This window comes from Trematomus bernacchii, unplaced genomic scaffold (genome assembly GCF_902827165.1).
Source record: "Trematomus bernacchii unplaced genomic scaffold, fTreBer1.1, whole genome shotgun sequence".
Taxonomy (NCBI): domain Eukaryota; kingdom Metazoa; phylum Chordata; class Actinopteri; order Perciformes; family Nototheniidae; genus Trematomus; species Trematomus bernacchii.
Genome location: NW_022987609.1, coordinates 2,314,122 through 2,329,868, shown reverse-complemented (window position 1 = coordinate 2,329,868; position 15,747 = coordinate 2,314,122). Strand labels below are relative to the sequence as shown.

Below are 15,747 nucleotides of genomic sequence, written 5' to 3'. Positions count from 1 at the left end.
TCGGAGCCAATCACGTGATTTTCAAAAGATCGGAATCGGGAGAAAAAAATCGGGGATCGGGATTTTTTTTTAATTTTTTTTTTATAATTTTTTTTTCTTTTTTTCTTTAATGTTACAAAACAAAAATGACCATGTTCACATCTTAAAGTCATCCTGAGGCCTTAGTTTTGGTTTAAAATTACACAACATCATGTATGTGTTGCTTCTTTTGGGCTTGTTTTCATAGACCTGGTTGCTTATTTCTCTCAAATCTGGCAACAGAGTGGGCAGGGCGCAGTGTCTAATAGTAGCAGTAAGCTAACAAGAGGCTACGTTCAGCTGGTGCCTCGGGAGTCGGGACAGAGAAAATGTCAGGAGTTTGGAAGTATTATAAAATTGAAAGCGAAGGCAGTGTAACAGCCATATGCAATGTTTGCAAGGCGGAGGTTCCGCGTGGTGGAAAGAACAGAGCTACGTTCAACACGACCAATCTAATACAAACACCAACAACAACACGACGAGTACACAGCGGCCACTCAGGTAACGGCACTGAAACAACCAACACTTTCAGAGATTTTTAAAAGGAAAGAGAAACTGCCCCAGAACAGTGAAAAGGCCAAAAAAATAACAGCCTGAATTCATCGCGTTGGATGACCAGCCGTTATCTGTTACCTTTTTTTTCTCTTAATGCATTGCATAAAGATTGGATCGGGAAAAATCGGTATCGGCAGATTGTCAAAATAAAATGATCGGAATCGGATCGGGAGCAAAAAAAGGTGATCAGGACATCCCTAGTGACAACACACAAAGGCGATAAAGGCACGCATTATGGACTGGTTTATAACTCAGATTCCTGATGTTTTAGAGTTGTTTTCCCCCTGGTTTGAGCTCTACAACAGCTGTTTTCTGTTTCCTAAAACAGCACTTGATGTGGACATAAAACAGAAACGCAGAGAAGTAGCTAAGTTTACAAAAATACCCTTGTAAGTGTTGAGTAAGCCAATGTCCTCTTTTCCCCATTTAGTCCACACAGAGCCGAGCTATTTATGGTCGACTCTCATATCCACTCTGCTACAGTTTGGGCCATTTACCTTAAATGGACTCTGGGATACAATCTATGAAACGGGTACTAATGATGTCGTGGTAAGTGAACATAAAGAGACAAATATAAGAAACTAGCATTGATGAAACCCTAAGGGTATGTCCTAAAATATTGAGATTCACTGAGCCAACATAATGACTGTGCTAATGAACAGCCAGACGTCTTGCTCTGTTACATGGCATTAGCGTGAGCCATGCTGTAAACAACCATGCTAAGACAATCATTACACTGCCAGCATGTTACATTACAGTAACTGGTTAACTCAGATCTGAGGCCACAGTGCCTGCAAGCAGCTGATGCTCATCACATGAGCTCAAAATGAGTTTGTTTTTTACTTTTTTTCTGCTTTGTATCTTTCATCATATCTCCTTGCCACAAAGAGCAAATATTGCAAACAATTATAAGGGCAAAAACGTATGAAACATATTTACACAAATGCATGAAGAAACACAACTTTTTACTCCTTGTCACTCTCTGGTTGTCCTCCTCTAAATGTTAAGTGTGTTTGTCTACAGTTAGAGAAAACCGTGGGACAAATGTGTGTTTTTGTTATTTCATTCCTCTACAGCAGTTATAGGTCATGCCAGCACACCATTTTGCTTTACACCACCACTCAGTAACCCACTGAGCACGATAACCCACCTCTCGACCTCTAGGCAGATTTCAGTTGTTTTGTTTTCCTTTCAGCTTGCACACAGACTGTATGTTTGAGTCCCATGACTCTGGCAGCTTCTATGACCGTAGTCGGCCGATTACAGCCAACAGGATCTCACTGTATGCTCGTTGACATCCTCCTAGATCCATCTTTTACAAATATGTTAACGTTATCCTTGGAGATGGATCCCTTCTCAGTTGCTGTACGTGAGGTTTCTTCCTTTTCTCTCCGTTCATTGTGGGGTTCTTTTTGGAGAGCTTACAATCTGAGAGGCTAGTTTGTCATTTGCTCTAGTGGGCTTAATAAGAGAGCCGGCCAGCTAACCAATCAGAGCAGACCGCGCTCTGGTTTCAGACAGAGGGTGAAAAGAGGTGCTGCAGCACAGGCAGTATGAGAAAAATCAAGAGCTTTTTGAACATTAAAGCATGGAGACATGTCGGAGTAGAGACACTAAATACAAAACTGAACCTGAAAACAGGGAAGTTAGGTTAGCCAAGCTGTGTGACACAGATTCAGGATTGTGTGCACATCTCATCTCAATTAAGTCACGAGATGCAGGTCTCAATCCCACTTATGAAATCAGGTTTTTGCCTGTGATGTAACGTCTCTGCTCATGTTACATTTCCCAAGAGTGTAATTTTCTCCCTGCCATTGGCTGGGGCAGAGTTTATTTAGGGCGAAGCACACACCCAATACAAAAGCTGCTTGTTAGCCTGAAAACATTTTCTCACGAGTCGGTTGATGAAACCAGCCTTACAGAGGTGAGGGAATATTGGACTTGCTGAAAATGTATCAGGTGTGCACAAAGGATGTAAAGGCAGGCTGTCTTATGCTAACACATTAGGCATAGCAGATACATGAGCTAATGGATCAGGACTGTGTATCTGCCCCATATTGGTCATTTAAACAATTATTGAAAGCAGCCAGAAGTGTTCTTAAGAAAGGTAAGCCAGCACAGTGAACAAGCACCACGCACACACCCAAACAAATACATCAACCTCTTGAAGTGGGTGCTGTCACTCTAGAGTTGCCACATACTGTTAATGTTTAAACTCCACTTTAAGACTGCAGGAGCTTGAGAGGAATACTATTAGATAGACATACAGCGCTGTTGATCTGATATCTGCAAACATGTGGCACGCTTCCTCTTATGATCTTAGTAAATGGTTACATTACTACACACTTTAAATAAGATCTGTGCAACAGTTTCCGAAAAGGAAACTGATTGGTTTTACCTGACATCAAATGACAGACGTGAGGACCAACCAACAAACAGATGATGACAGAAACAGAAAAAGTCAGCACATCCGGTAATGCAAACTAGGCAGTTTCGTTTCCTATACTTGTCTCTCTCTGTTGGCAACATTCAACACACATTTGCATAAACAACCAAACAAGTATTGTTTCAGGAGTAAATGTTTCTGTAAATAGTTTGTAAGCTGTGAGACTTTAAGTCACTCAACTCTGACACCAGTGAACAAGACAAGCAATTTACCACCATTCAAATGTTGGAGTGGTATTTAAATCCAACTTAATGGCATACTGCTCAGTCCCTGAGGTATTAGCCACTGATTTATTACAACCTTAGAAGAGATTTCATTCTGTGTAGTGACAGGTCATCCCGGTAAGTACTCCTGGCAGAGACTGTCTGATCTATCATGTTGCTCACAGAGCTGTTTGCCACATAGTCCTCTCTCCAGTCCCCTCACTGACACAGAGCCATGCATACCGCTACATGGGTGTGACAACATTTATCATTCATCTCTTCAACAGTCACTGGAGCTCTCCAAGGATTCTCAAAGTGAGGTCCGGCGTTTCATCTAGCTATAGTAGCATTTGATTGGCACCAGCGTTTCCGCCAGGGGGGGCGTCTTGACGTCATATGAAGCTCGGAACGCCATGAACTCGAGCCGAGGGCGTCCAAAAAAAATAATAATTCGAGAGAAGATCGAGTTTTTATCGCTTGAAATGACGAAAAGGAAAAAGGACAAGGACATCCCTCTGTTGGAGGGGCAAAGGAGTCTGGTGGGATTAGTGTACTGCCGGTGAACCTTGACGGGGGGGTACTAGTGGAGCACACGCCGGAGCCTCGCAGCGGCGAAACTGAGGCTCCGTGGTAAACTGTGGTAAAATGAAGAGCCATTTAGGAGCCGAAAGAGCCGGCTCTTCTTAGTGAGCCGAGCCAAATGATCCGGCTCACTAAAAAGAGCCGGAATTCCCATCACTAATACGTAAAGAGATAGTATCTATAACTTAAGGGACGGCTCAATTCAAAATTCAAGTCACGTGACACAACGTGACGTCACACCCCCCCCACCCCCCCCGCTCTCGGGGTGGACGCCCTTTCAGCCCCGGTCTGGCAGAAACACTGATTGGCACTGTATTTGCCATTGAGCCCCATCCTTGGCACCCGTTTGCTATGATTTTATAGAGGTTAAAGTCAAGAAACGACCAAAACACAGCATCATAAGACCGTAAAGGCACACCACTATTTAACTCAAAAGAAAATATTCAAGAAAAGAAAGTCCATCGCCAGGACAACAGTACAGACTATACATTGTTTTTCAGGGAAATCCAACTTATCCTGAACTAAATGTGCTTCTCTTCAGAGCACATCTACAGACAAAAACAAGTCCCAAAGTGGCCGTGACACACACATCAGAGCTAACTGAACCAGCAGTAAACTAAGCATCGGGTCCTGACCTGCGCTGCAGCCTTCCTGCGCTGAGGAGGAATGTGATGACTGCAGGAGGATCGTTGCAGTCAGACCTCCTTCAGTTCTCACATGAAACACTTAGGACCAGACTGCATTGACTTCAAAAGAAAACAAACCTTTGGAAGTGGTACCAATTTAGATTCCATGGATCAGTAAAAAATGTGGCTGCTTAGGGCTGCACGATTTTTGGAAAAAATCTAATTGTGATTTTTCTGACAAATATTGCGATTGCGATTCGATTTGCGATATTTGTTTTTAAGCGACCCAACGGAGGTTTATTGTAAAATGCGGCCATATCTCTGGCTGGGAAGGTTGCATCAACGTGCTCCCGTCTCTAGCACCCCCGCAGCCCGAGCTACGAGTGAAAGAACTAAACTTACATGAAACTTCTGTTGGGTTGCTTTAAAGTCAAGCTTCAGTTTAAGGTTCACCCTGTAATAGATGTAAAACATGTGATGGAGCATCACTAACCTGACTCAGATGGTTTGTTTCACCAAACCATCTAGGAGAGCTCCATTGGAAGCCATTTGGAAAAGAGCAGGCACTTTAAAAAATACTTGGCAGGTGATCAATCTGTCTATCACCTTCTATCATGGGCCACTTCTGATTGCTTAACAATGGCTGGTACATGTGGAGCACAGCACTTCTGATTGGTGTGGATGACTGACACACAAAAAGAAAAAAAAGAATGTTCAAAAAAATCGCAGTCTTTGCGATTTAATAATCGCATCATTTTAAATCGCGATTTCGATTTAAAATCGATTAATCGTTCAGCCCTAGCTTAGTCCATCAACAGGAAACTAATATGCAAATATTTTGAAATGTTGATGAGTTAGTCATTTGTAAAAGCAGAAACACAAGGCATTCACAGATGACAGCTTCTAAATTGTATGTGCTGTCAATTTTAAATAAAATATCTCTATAAATTAATCTGCATATAGATCATTCATAATAACAACACAACTTGAGCCAGAGGGAAATGGGAAGAGTGACGATAGAGGAACTTAAAAAGACATTTTCAGCATGCAAAACAATAAGACTACTTGTTCGGCTCTAGTTTCCGATGTTTAAATGACTTTAAATATTGCATGGTCTCTCTCTCTCTCTCTGAATCCCCCCTGAGCTGTGACAGCCTAAAGAAGCAACGTCACTGCTGCTCTCAGTGGTCTGATCACGCACATTCATGCGACCTCTTTTTAGGTCACAAAGAAATAGGGCATACACACAAACAGGTTTATTTAACGTTGCATGTTAACATGTTTTACTAGCCCTTGTTACATGTGTTGCATGTGTTGTTGTACAAGAACATTAGTATAGAGAGATCACAAACAGTCTATCTGTCTTGACTCTTGTCAATCAATCAGTTAATCAAAATGTAAAAAATGATTTTTTCATATAACCATGTTCCTGTCTACACTTCAAAGCAGTCAAATGGACCATATATTATTAGGATCATTCTGCAATAAATCCCACTTATGAGATCAACTTAATACCCATAATACCGTGACTATTTGCACTATCACATCTCCAGTCTCACTCTGTATTCCCCCCTGGCTCTCTTCACGTGTTTATGTCGTTTTAAAGCCTAGACGCATTCCAGATATCTAGCAGGCTAGATATCTGCGGACTGTCAGGGAGCTACAGCCAATCAAAGTGCAAGGAATGGGTGGCGGAGCTGTCTGTAATTGTGTGTGCCATGTGTTGCCCAAAACAGACTAGTTGTTGTTGCATCTGGAGGTTAATGGATAAATCGTAGACATGTGGAAACTGTTTTGTGACCATGTGTGCATCAACAAGCATGCACATGGTATTATGTCATTTACCAAGTCAATTGTACTTCTCCCAGTACATTTTGGGGACACTCATTGTGGGGATTCCTCCTGGTGAGAAAGCATGTAGTGTGTGAACCCCTGGTGATGTCGTGTGAAAACACAACACCTTCAAGCCAGCAAGTTGTGTAGTGTGAACAGTACAGAGATCTGATCACTTAGAAAGACATGTATTGTGAACTTAGCTTCGGCAACAGCAAGAAACTTTGTTGAAGATCTTTTACGTCGCAACCAGGACCCACATCAAATGTTAAAATGGAACAAAAACGGAGGAGGAATGTGATACAACCAGTTGTAAGCCTGGATTTAATAGGAAGCAGGCATCTGGGATTCATGGATTTATGTTTCTCTGTCTCCTGAGATCCTAGCGCTGTGCTGGAGTTAGTTAGGTGTGTGAATGTGTGTGTGTGTGTGTGTGTGTTTGTTGTGTGGGTGTGCACCAGTAAAGCAGGACAACTCCTCAAGGAGTTATAAATGGGGCCATTAATTCTGCAGTTACAAACTCTCCCTTTCCTGGAAGCTGTTGAGGGCCTGAAGTTACCTGGAAATCACTTAAATAACAAATAATAGTTTCAGCAGACGCTAAGTTAGAAATAACCTATATGTGCTAAAGCCGGGTTTTTGGATAACTGACTTGACCCAAACATCACACGGTTCAACTTCAGGACAAATGAAAATGATGATTAAGATGCTGTCTAATCTGGTTTCCGAAATTCTCTATGTAGCGCACACAAAAGACAGGATACTAAAGCAACTCTTAGAAAACTGTGAAGTGTGAAGGGAAGGAAGGAAGAAGGGGGGGTAGCAAGGGTACTTTTCAATCCTTTCCTGTATGAGTTAGTGACATTTTAAGTCATCGTGACTGTACGGAATATCTCTATTTATTTGACTAAACTCTAAAACACTCATAAATAAATGACACAAGGGTTACTTAGAGAACGTAACATAAAGCCTGTTTTACACACAGTCTCAAACAAGACAACTGATACACATTACGTGCCTTTACCAAGCATTATATATCTGTTCTGTGGAACTAATGACCACTTAATTATCAAAGACATTAACTAATATGATTGTTGCCTCATATATCCTTCTCTCAAACACTTCTGAGTGCACTCCAAATAAATCATTTTCATTTTATTTAATTGTTTATTTGAATAGGGACAATGCACATTAAAGGTAGGGTAGGTAAGTTTGAGAAACCGGCTCGAGATACACTTTTTGTTATATTCCATGGAATGCTCTTAACCTGTTCCACTCTGAGCCTGTTTTTCAGGTCTCAGGCTCGAAAATGACATTCCCAGAACAAATGACCATATCTTCCCTTCTAAAAGGGTTAAATTAATAATCTTTTTTCTCAAAGTAATGATAAACCTGTGAGTTGGATGTAGAAGTGTCAGAATCAATATAAATGTTTTTTATTTTAAAGAAAATTCAGATTTACATAGTAAAAAACTGTAAATTATAGTGTCCGTCCAAAAATTATTTTTTACAGATAGTGAAAACTACCCTTGGATGATGGGTTAGTAGACTAAAAGCTTTAGGAATCCAAAGTACAACATATAATAAGTACCCTGTATCAAGATTGATGCAAAACAAATGAAATTTGACCTTTTTAGAGAGATTTAGCCAAAAACTGGGCCATCTGGGGTCATTTGGGTGGATTTGACCTATCTCTGGCCCCCCTTGCTCGATTTGGTTGGTTGACATACCCTTGTGACCGTTAGAGCCAATAGAATCGAAGGGGGAGGACAACACCCACACAAGCTGTAAAGAAAAAATGTGGGCGCTTCGCGTGTGGAAAACGAAACCAAACTGGAGGAATGTCTCCTTCTGGAGTTTGGAAACTAAAACGCAGTTGTATTGCTTATGGATTATCAGAAATAATTTCAAAGAAGGCACAGACACATAGGATGAACCTATGGATTAACTGCAGCATCGTTTTTTTATCGTTTTAATGCCATTGAAGACCACTTTTGACCAAGGTAAGCCATATTTACGTGTTTAGCTTCTTAGCTCCACATGTGATGATGTACGCTTTCGTTGATAGCGTCGCGAATGTTTATCACTGAGTGTTGAGGTGGGCACCGGTAGATTCAGTGTCTCCAGGACACCAAAAAAGAGTGGTTGGCTGTGCATCTAGGATAAGTAATAAGGGAGTTATGAGTGAGTTTAAGTGCCTTTGTAGGTCCCGTTTTTTCGATCGAGGCTAATTCAGAGGCTGAGTGCTAGCATTGTGGGGTTTTTTTGAAAAAAAAAATTAAAAAGATCAGTTAGCTGAGTTTCTTCCCGTTACATGGATATAACACATTCATAGTTTTATTCAATATTAAGATTCCTTAGACGTTGTTTCCTGCAAATGACGCGTTTATCCGCCCGGTACCGGGGGGAAGGTGTGAAACAGGTTTTAATATCCCGATAGCAATGAATATCTTAAGTGCTTTGACAAAAAATCCATTAAAAAAATTCATCTGTGGAAGCCGTAGTACTGTAAAAAGCACGACCAATCACTTTAGCCGGCCCGGCTAAAATAACTGGATGGCCTACCTGCCTGTCAGCCTTCCATCTGTGCACAAACTTATTACGTGCCCTCATTGGTCATGTGCGCGTTTGTGTGTGTTGGAGGAGGGGCTCTGTAAGGAAGTGGCAGATTTTTGTGTATTTTCAAATTCTAGCGATCTCGAGCCGGTTTCTCAAACTTACCTACCCTACCTTTAATGAACACTTTAGACAAATAATGCTTCAAGTGTAAATATGCCGGAATTTAGCTTTGAGCTAATTTCCATCCGTAGTCCCTGACATACAACATATAACATATAAGAACATGACATTTGTAAACATAGCAAAAAATAAATACATGATATGCAAGAAGTGCAAAATAGCAAGAGCAGCACACACAAGTATTTACCACGTGGCAGTACAATGTAGCAGCAACGACATATACAGTGCAAGATAAGATACAAGAGATGCATAAAGTGCAAGAGGAGATACCCCTGTGTTAAAGTGCATTTAGCGGTGATTGCACATCTGGTTGTTTCTCAACCATTCTTTGAGTTGACCTTTAGAACTATTGAGAGTGGGACAATCCCGTATCTCAGTTGGGAGGCTATTCCAGAATGAGCTGCCTTTAACGGAAAGGACATTTTGTCCAAAAGTGGTCCGTCTGCGGTGGACTTCACAGTCTCCTCTGGTTTCTGACCTAGTGCAGCGTCCAGTGTGTTTTCTGTGGATGAATTCCCCTAAGGGAGGGGGGGCAGTCCATGTAAACATTTATAAAAAAAACATATACTTTTAAAAGACTTTAAATTGTCAAAACTCAAGAAATTGTGTTTTTCAAGGATGGTACAGTGGTGGTATGAATTTGGCTTTCTGTCAAACACCTTGATAGCTCTCTTGTACAGCTGTTCTATAGGTTTCAGGTTTGTGGCACAAGAAAACGACCAGTTTGTAAAACAGTATTCAATGTGGGATAGAATCATACAGTGGAGGTATGACTTTGCAGCCTTGACAGTTAAGAAAGGTCTGATTTGTTTAACATTTTGCAAGTTGAATTTAACGGTATTGGATACTTTCTTAATATGTTTCTTAAAAGTCAAGTTCGAGTCCATTATGACTCCAAGATACTTGAAGTGGGGGACTAGTTCTAATTCTGCTCCGTTTAAAAACACATTGGATCCTTCAATTTTGACTGGCCGTTTACTGAACACCATGCACACTGTTTTTTTTGCATTTAATTGTAAGCAAATGTTGTTCAGCCAGTGTTGAACCTTGTCCAAAGCATTTGAGAGACAGGATGTGATTATTTCAGTATTTTTCCCATGTCATACATCCTCATTCAGCGTACTCTAACATGTGTGCACGGTCTATGCACGGTGCACGGTACACACACACACACACACACACACACACACACACACACACACACACACACACACACACACACACACACACACACACACACACACACACACACACACACACACACACACACCACACACACACACACACACACACACACACACACACACACACACACACACACACACACACACACACACACACACACACACACACACACACACACACACACACACACACACACACACACACACACACACAGCTCAAGGACACAGTGCACAGGTTTAATTGTTTTTTCCATGTGACGATGTGGACAACAGGTGCATCCAAAAGTGTGTGTAAGTGTGCATCCATTATTATTTCTAGATTTTGCATTTAAACTGGCCCCTGCCCACAACAGGTGTTTTCATTGTTTTATCATCCAGTCTCTTATGCGGCTTTCACACCAGCGCTTTTCCCTTTCTAGCTCCTAGCTAGAGCTTTTCTGGTTCAGCTCCGGTTTCCCTTTTCAGCTCCCGCTCTGTTCACACCGCCCAGCTGCCGCTGCTGTGTCATGACGTCACCGTTTACATCGCTGATTTTCTCCCCGACGGAGCTCACAACAACAACGGGGGGGGGGACTGCGTCGGGTCGATGATCGTGTTGCTTTTAATCATACAAAGCCAGATTAAATTAAATAACGACTTCTCCAACCTTATACTTTTCTCCAGAGTGCCGTGGTTCATTGTTTATTAATGTGTTTCAGCGGCATTTACCGACCGCTGCAGTGCTGGCTGCTCTTCAACGGGAGTTTATTTTCCCGTTAGCTCCGGGTTAGCTCACACGGCTCTAAAGTATTCACTGTCTGACTGTCACACAAGCAGCTGGTACATATCCCCAGTTCCCCTTAAGTAAATGTGTGTCAGTCTGAATTGACGCTGTTTGGCATCACAACGCTGTTATGAAAGTTTCTCTGGTATAACATGGGTGATGTTAGCATAGCAACCGAAGCTAAACTGACTACTTGCTAAGCCGTTTTCTACAGGCACATTTTACCGACGTATTTTTCATTATGATTCTACTTGTGATAGTCGGACATGACAACCTGTGCAGCCCATGTATTGATTCCATCCGATAGCTGCTATAATAACAAACAAAACGTCTGCCTGCTCTCCACAATGATCAATAACAGCGAACGGATGGTCAAAGTAAGGTTTCCTGCACGCCTCGACGTAAGAGAGACGTAAGCGACGCCGCGTCATAGCTCCGAAGCTCTTGCCTCTAGACCGACAATTTTTTGGAGCTGGAAGTGAACCGCATTCCGGAGCTATGACGCGGCGCCGCTGCGGTGTGAACAGGAAAAACCGGCGCTTTTTCAGCTCCAGCTCCGAGCCGGAGCTGGAAAAGCGCCGGTGTGAAAGGGGCATTAGTAAACACTTCAGTTTGAAGGCTCTTTCCTTCTCCCCATACGCAATTGCTGTGAAATGTTTGAATGTGGCCGGTGAATAGAGCTGCAATGATTAGTCCAATTGTTACGTGCCGTAGTGTTTGTGTGTGTGTGTGTGTGTGTGTGTGTGTGTGTGTGTGTGTGTCTTTCTTGCTCTCCCTCTGATTCCCCAGGTGCAGCCTCTCCCCAGGTGCTCCAAATTCCCAATCAGGGCCTCCATATAGGACCGGAGGAAGACTGCAGTGATTCCCCATTTTTCCTTCTCTGGCTGCATGCGTACAACCTGTGTTCTGTAGATCAATAAGAGATGTGCTCCTGGATATGGGACACTAGTGTAATGTGCAAGTTAGCTGGTGAGCAGCCCGTGTTCTTTTCTTGACTATTAAAAGGCCTGTTCGTGACTCCAGAGAACGGTTTCCTCTCTTTTTCCTCGTGCCTGGTCAACGTTGTGTTTTCTTACTTCCCTTGGTACCCCTAGATTTGGAGGAAACGTAACACCAATAAAAAAATATTTCATCGTAAAATAATCAACAAATGTTGATAATCCATTAATCATTAGTTAGTTTTCATGCAAACATTTCAAAAGATGCCATTTCAACCCCTTTGTATATGAATGTGTTCTTGCTGTTCTCTATTTTATATCATATGAAACTGAATACATCTTTGTGTTTTGGACGGACAAAACCATTATTGACTTAATGGATAGTGAAAGTAATCGTTGTTTGCAGCCCATTCAACTTGGGAATTTTCGAGGGCTACAAATGAATAATAACCTCAGGCATAAGCTCGATCCACATCCAGTCCCAATTGTGGCTTTCCCTCCTAACCAACCCGATTGTCTTTCTCACATTATGCGGTCAGAAAGAACAGCAACCAGAACTGACAAGTCTCCACTCATTAAGCCTCAGGCTAAAACAACATTCCTCATTCATTAGCCTGATAACTAAATAGATATAGTTTTTTTATGTAAATCATCAACAAACCACGTCTATCATTCACTAATGGCGCATTTCCATTGCAGCGCGTAGCTCGCTTTAAGCGTGCCGTGTCGTGCCGTCCCCTTTTTTGGTTGTGCTTCCACTAGGCCTCGTTCCGGCGCGGCACGGCGCGGGGCCACTTTTTCCCCTCTTTTCTGGCCCTAGAAAATTGTGGTTCTATCGGGGCCAACAAACAGGGCTGAGTCGGGCTGAGTATGCTAAACTAGAGAGAGGAGCGCTGGCAAGAGGGCTAGAACTACAACAAGATGGACATATTTGACCGTGATTTAATTGTAATACACGTTTCAAAATGATGCCGAAGTAACAACATACTGATACTGGTTAGTAAAAACCATGAATTAATGCTTTGTCAAGTCTGCAGACAGACGGCAGGGGAAAAACCTTTTAAAATGCTTGTTTTTCTAGATGGAGATTGGCTAAGCTAACGCAGTATATGCCCCGACCGTCCACACTCACAACAACGGCCTATACAGACATAAATAAAGCAGCGACTGTATTCACCATGACACAGGCAGTCTGTGGTTTGTACTTGTTTAACTTTTGTCGAGTTTCTGAACATATATAAGGAGCTGTGAGCTCTGAGTGCTAACAGCTAACGGTTGTGTTGTGTTTCTGGATTTCTCATTGAAGATGACGTCACGGCTCCGCCTACACTGCGTTACTATAGTAACTACCCCAGTTCCTAAACTGTAATGGAAGCGCAGCATGAAGTGAGTCGGCCCTGTTAAGGCCCAACGCGGCCAAGCCGTACCGAGCCGTACCGAGTGTGGCCGAGGCCGACCGTGTAGTGGAAATGCGCCATTAGGTTCCTCTGATGTTGAAACTGCTAATGTGATTCACCACTTCCCATATTCACCCTTCTATGGATACCTGCCAACAATCACCAAGACAGTAATAAGCTAAGCAACAAGTCAGAATTTGAATACACGCTAAAGTTTGAATAAGCATTTAACATTTTTCCTGGCAGGTCATAGCAATAATGATAACACATAACCATAAAGATTGCACAATGAAGGTACATGTCCTGTCTACAGTTAACCTTGGCTGCCAGAAAATGTCCTTAGTAGGTTAGCGCGAGGAAAACCACAACTGCGTAAGTTAGTTTTGGAAAAGCAGCAGAAGTAACCTGATCAGCAGATTCCTGAGAACAGAAACATTCAAATACACTATACTATAATTCAAAAAGTCTAAAGAAATGACTCAATGCAAGAGGGAAATATTCAACTGCAAGTCTTCCAGAGAACTCAAAGTTCAGTGGATAACCACCCAGAGCTGGAACATCCGTGCACAGAGAAAGCAGTGCATGAATCCAGCTCCTGTGATTTGACTTTCTGCAGGTCACCCCTAAAATGGAAAATCATATGGCAAGTTTCTGAGTTGCTTTCACAGTTATTGTTAAAAAGAAGCAAGCACTAAAAGTGCTAAAAGTAAAAGTTCTGACTTTGCAAATCTCAGAATAATGTATATAATAGGATTGGATTATAACTATTGATGTAGTAATGTGTGTATCACTTACAAAAGGTGGAGCCTATTTAAACTACTTGATATGACGCACAGTATCTAATAATTATCTATAATGATACTTCATTACACTTAGTGAAGATCCACCATTTCATGTTGGCTTTGAATATCATTGTATTTAGTCCTGTTCTATTAACTACCGTGTACAGTGTGAATTCTGTTGGTACTGAGTTTTTTTAATCAATCACACAAAAAGAAACTCCAATTCTTTAGATCATGATCTAAAGAATTGGAGTTTCTTTTTGAGAACTGCTTAGTGTAAGTAGAGTATAAAAGTGCTCTATATTACATTTAATTGATCATGTTTTATTTTTAATTCCAAGATTTAAGCACTGGACATACATATAACTCAAAATACTTGAGTTAATGCTTCTTTGATCACATTTCGTTTTAATAATAGCTTTTAACACAAGCTCTAAAATTACAGTAATGCAGTAAAAAGCACACCCTCTAAATTGTAGTGTATAAAAACCATAAATTACTCAAGAACTGTACAAATAGCACTATATTGCACTTAAATACAGTGCATTATTTTCCTCTACAGTAAAAGACAGTAGACAATGGGGATGAATGGTGGGCAGCGCATGTGATCTCTCCATTGAGATGAGCCCCTCGAAAGATCCAGCATGTGAAGCTCATTCAGCTCAGGATACAGATAACACGTAAAAGGGCTGCGGTCAAATGGACTGCGAATCAAACCTCGTCTGTGTGTGTGTGTGTGTGTGTGTGTGTGTGTGTGTGTGTGTGTGTGTGTGTGTGTGTGTGTGTGTGTGTGCGTGTGCGTGTGCGTGTTTGAGTCCATAAGCTGTCGGTTCTGGCACTGGGCCGACCCGTGACCCGCAGCACCGGGCTGTCAAACACCCGGCCAGCCTCCCTGACTTCACTTAAATGAATGTAAAAAGAATAGCGCCAGCATCACGGCACCGATGAATGTAACCACGTCGGTTGAAGGTTGAAGCACGCTCTTTAGATCATGCCTCGCAATGAGGAAACGGTAACGAAAGCAGAAGGATGCACTGGTTAAGCGAATGGAGGAGCGGAGCTAGCTAATTTACACAACTAGTCGTTCAGCACAAGTTGAACATAACCCCCCCACCCCCAAAAAAGAGCCGTTTTATTCAGCGGTTGCCTCTTTGTCTCGACGGTTGGTCCGTTCACTCACCGGGGCTGTGTTCGGGGGTTCGGCCGGACCCGGTGGGGCTCGGTTCGGCTGTGAGTGGGCGAGTCCCGGGGTGTCCTTGATATTGACTGGCTGAACGTCGGTCCTCCAACAGCAGCAGCAGCAGCAGCTCGGGGTATCACCATAGACCACAGACTGGACAACTTCTGGAATGGTGATGATGACACTGTAGGCACCACGCATGCGCACGAGCGTGAGTGGCAGCGGAGGTATCTGAAAAAAGTCAGCACGTGCGTATGAGGGAGAGGCGTCAAACTGCTAGTGGAAGTACTCAGATAATTTAGATAAAGGAGAGGCCTCTGATACAGTAGTGCAGAACTGGTACAATTAAAAGTCCTGCAAACCTCTTAGATTAGATAAGATGTATTTTTTGTAATAGCAGCATGTTGCATTACACATGGGTTATATATATATACAGATACACAGGAAAATTAAGAGATATAACCCCCTTTTGGCCTTTTTACCTCTGTTTGACAAAGTGTA

At 42.2% G+C, this 15,747-nt stretch overlaps 1 protein-coding gene across 1 annotated transcript in view; it reads right to left on the bottom strand.

Moving 5' to 3' along the window:
• The window catches only part of LOC117483399 (monocarboxylate transporter 1-like), a 30,245-nt gene extending 14,805 nt beyond the window's left edge, over positions 1–15,440 (bottom strand). Inside the window, exon 1 of the mRNA XM_034131731.1 lies at positions 15,247–15,440. The gene's annotated coding sequence lies outside the window, so the exon portion shown is untranslated. The remainder of the gene's footprint in view (positions 1–15,246) is intronic.
• Between the last annotated feature and the right edge of the window lie 307 nt (positions 15,441–15,747).